Below are 4,639 nucleotides of genomic sequence, written 5' to 3'. Positions count from 1 at the left end.
CATGGAGCCCTTCAATTCATTGCTTAGTTTTGTTTCTTAATGTTGTAATCTTTCCAAAAAAAAAAAAAAAGTTTAAAAAAAAAAAGAAGAAAAAAGAGTAGCACAAGTGCCTGTGTGACCAGAACCCAGCCTGCAACTCACTGAACCTTCTGCCATGATGTCATTGTTTCATTGCAGTGTGTGGCACACTAGTTATATTCCTGGATGCCCTACATGGCCCATTGCTCTCCTACCCTCCACAATGGTGACCACCTTCCCAAAATTACTTTGCACCTTTGACATGCATGTTCCCCTTCTTTGAAAGCTTTGCATCTCTCCATAACAATATAGACTATTGTTTTCCACTCCTACTGTCTTTGATATAATGAACATATTCAATAACTTGCTTTCCTCGCTTATTTAATGTTTCTCAAATGTGCCCATTGTGATACCTGTGCTGGTTCATTCCTCTGGTTTGTGGCACAGTCTGTCAGCATCTGAAGAGAGCCGTCTGCTCACTGAGGGACGCGTGCTCTTGCAGACCATGCTGTACTGTGCATTCACTTGTGTGTCTCCTTACGTGTCTGCATTGGAACTTCCCTCGGTGTAGACTGAGTAGTGGGGTGGGTAGATCACAGCAGCCTGGGAATCTGCAGCTTCAGTAGGTTTTGCCTACTTGTTTATCAGTGTACTTGGGTCAGCCCAGGCCATTACTCCTTCACCTGCAATGTGGCACCACATACAATGCCATGAAGGCACAGCAGAAAGAGAAATCAACCAGAAGGCAGAAAACACAGGTCCATGGAGACATGGAGATGCAGAATGGGAAGGCACTTTGGAGGAGATTTAGAGTGACACTCCCAGCCTTTTACACTTTAAATTATAAATAGGAAATGCTAATATTTGTGAGAACACAAGAATAAACAAACAAGGAGGACTGCAGCCGAAGGCAACTGTTCTCAGAGCTCTGGTCCCCTGACAGCCTGCACAAATAGACCAAGGGTGAATATATGAAAACACACTGAATCGTACACTATAAAAGGATAAATTTTATAGTTTGTGAATGACATCTCAATTAAACAAACTAAAAATCTAGGCACACAAAATGAATCAATAGATAAGCTGAATTTCATATACATATATTTTAATTTGTAATTGAAAACACCTTGGCCAGGCACGGTGGCTCACGCCTGTAATCCCAGCACTTTGGGACGCCGAGGCAGGTAGATCACCTGAGGTCAGGAGTTCAAGACCAGCCTGGCCATCAAGGCAAAACCCCGTCTCTAATAAAAATACAAAAATTAGCCAGGCGTGGTGGTACACGCCTGTAGTCCCAGCTACTTGGGAGGCTGAAGCAGGAGAATAGTTTGAACCTGGGAGGCGGAGGCTGCAGTGAGCTGAGATCATGACATTGCACTCCAGCCTGGGCGACAGAGTGAGACTCCGTCAAAAAGAAAGAAAGAGAGAAAGAGAGAGAGAGAGAGAAAGAGAGAGAGAAAAAAAAGAAAACATATCCATGTGATGATCGAGGCATGGGTGGTCACTGCTTTCCAAGACCGTGTCAGAAAAGAAAAAATGAGCTTAGTTCCAGGGAAGGGCTGCACAAGCTGCTTTGCACTTGAAGTACAAGTGCAAATGGTATGCCTTTAACTCACAGAGGGCCAATCCTGCCCACATCCCTTCATAAAATTCAATGACCAGTGCAATAGCAACAGCCACCTATGCTTCAACGCAGTCAGCACTGTACTTCCACACGTGCAAGGAGGCTGCGAGCATGAAAAGAATGGTCTGGTTGCAGGTAAGATAGAGCAAGAACACTCCACCCTGTCTTTCCCACTGAATGCAGCAATAAAACCAGCATGAAATGGATGGAGCAGATATTTGAGGACTCTAATAAGGAAATAGTAGCAAGCAAATTGGGAAGGAAGACCAGACTTCTAAATCCTAAACTATATAAGTAGTGAATTTCCCATTTTTCCTCTGTTATATCTCCTGACCCAGAGCCGAGGCATCCCCAAAGCTAGAACTGGGCCCTGGAGCTCAGAGAAATTTCTAGGATAAATCCTCTGGTTCTAGCTTGAGAAACAAGAAAGAAGCTAATCCCTCAGAAACAGTAGAGGAAATCCCTCACTTTTTCTTTTTGTTGTCTCATATCCCTGTCTTCAGATAACCCCATAGTAACCGAGTCAGTGACAACTGCAGGAGCAGGTACCTAAAACCCCGAGTCAGTGAAAGTTTCCCTTGCAATCAGAGCAGTGGTGGTCCAAAAAATATTTGGGCAAACTCCCATTGCTTTTTTTCCCATCAGTCTCCTGTTGCTTGCCTAGACATGGGCACAATTGCGGGACATATACAGTAGTAATACCCTTCCACCCAGGGTGAATAAAGCCACAGCTTACCAGTTAGAAGACAAAAAATAGGGAGCTTAGGAAACTGGAGAGCTTGTGAGACATCATGAAGAAAGAGGACACGGAGAAGTCAACCCCATAAAGTTTTCTATGAACTCCTGAGCTCACACTGAAGCTGCACTGGCCACTTAGTGATGCATGTGCAGGACAAACCCTAACAGTACTGCAAAGGCTTGGAAAATGGAAAGGGTATTAAAACCATAGCCTAAAGGAGGCTGGCCAGAAGTGGCCTAAACTCAACTTAGTAAATGGTCTGCTAGAATAAAAATAAGAACTTTTTAAAAAATTTAAACAAGACCAAAGGTCTCATAACAAAATATTTAAAATGTCCAGGAAAGAATCCAAAATTATTTACAATACCAAAAAGGTCAACTCAGGTAGGAACATCAGTCAACAGACACCAATGTAGAGATGACAGAGGTATTAGAATAATAAAAGTCTTTCTGTAGCTATTATGAAAATGCTCTGAAAAGTATGGAATAACAATCGTGAAACAAATACAAAAATATAAAATCTCACAGCGGGAGAAAATCCTCACAATCTGTACCTACAGCAAAGGTCTAATGTCCAGAATCTACAACAAACTCAAAGAAATCAGCAAGAACAAACAATCTCATCAAAAACTGGGCTAAGGACATGAATAGACAATTCTCAACAGAAGATAGACAAATGGCCAACAAACATGAAAAAATGCTCAACATCACTAACGATCAGGGAAATGAAAATCAAAACCACAATGCAATACCACCTTACTTCTGCAAGAATGGCCATAATCAAAAAATCAAAAACAGTAGATGTTGGTGTGAACGTGGTGATCAGGGAACATTTTCTACACTGTTGGTGGGAATGTAAACTACTATAGCCACTATGGAAAACGCTGTGGAGAACTAAAAGTAGAACTACCATTTGATCCAGCAATCCCACTACTAGGTATCTACTCAGAGGGAAAGAAGTCATTATATGAAAAAGAAACTTGCACACACATGTTTACAGCAGCACAATTCACAATTACGAAATCACGGAACCAACCCAAATGCCCATCAATCAACAAGCAGGTAAAGAAATATATCACATATAACACACACATACACATATATGATGGAATACTACTCAGTCATTAAAAAGGAATGAATTAATGGCATTTGCAGCAACGTGGATGAGATTGGAGACTATTATTCTGAGTGAAGTAACTCAGGAATGGAAAACCAAACATCAGATGTTCTCACTGATATGTGAGAGCTAAGCTATGAGGACACAAAAGCATAAGAATGATACAATGGACTTTGGGGACTTAAGGGGAAGGGTAGGAGGAGGGCAAGGAATAAAAGGCTACAAATAGGGTATAGTGTACACTGCTCAGGTGATGGGTGCACCAAAATCTCACAAGTCACATTATAGAACTTACTTGTGTAACCAAACACCACCTTTACCCCAATAACCTACGGAAAATTTTAAAAGCTTTTGCATAAAAGCAACAGAAATTATAAAGAAGGACCAAATTAAAAGTTTAGAGCTTCAAAATACAATAACCAAAATAAAGATTTCTCTAGATGTGCTTAGTAGCAGAATGGAGATGAATGAGGAAAGAGTCAGTGAACTTGACAATAAATAAATATTATTTAATCAGAAAAATGAGGGAAAAGATAAAGAAAATGTTGACAGAGACTCAGAGACCAGTAGGTGATACAAAGTCTAGCATTCTCCAGAGGAAAAGAGAAGGAATGTGGATTAGAAAAAAAAAAGTTGAAAAAATATTGCCAGAAATGTCTCATTTAATCAAAGACACAGACTTGCATAATAAAGTAGCCTAACAAGCCCCAAAGAAAAAAAAAATAAAGAAAATAATAGTCAACTCAGAGATGTGTTTCTAGGAAAAATATCATTCAGAAATAAAGGTGAAATTAATACATTCTCAAGTGAAGAAAAGGAAAGAGGATCTTGTCAGCACATCTACTTTACAATTACTAAAGGAAGTCATTCAAACAGAATGGAAGTGATACCAGAGAGAACCTGGAATAAGCCTAAGTAAATAATGAGAATTAAATGAAGCTCAACAGAAATAGTACACATCTAGGTAAATACAACAGACTATTCACATCTTGAGTTCTTTAAAATAAATTAATTTTATTTTATTTTGATTTTATTTATTTATTTATTTTTTTATTTATTTAGCTTCAGACAGAGTCTTGCTCTGTCACCCAGGCTGGAGTGCAGTGACATGATCTCAACTCACTGCATCCTCTGCCTCCGGG

Source organism: Rhinopithecus bieti, unplaced genomic scaffold (assembly GCF_001698545.2).
Source record: "Rhinopithecus bieti isolate Rb0 unplaced genomic scaffold, ASM169854v2 scaffold_12484, whole genome shotgun sequence".
In the NCBI taxonomy this organism is placed as follows: Eukaryota; Metazoa; Chordata; class Mammalia; order Primates; family Cercopithecidae; genus Rhinopithecus; species Rhinopithecus bieti.
This window is presented reverse-complemented; position numbering follows the sequence as displayed.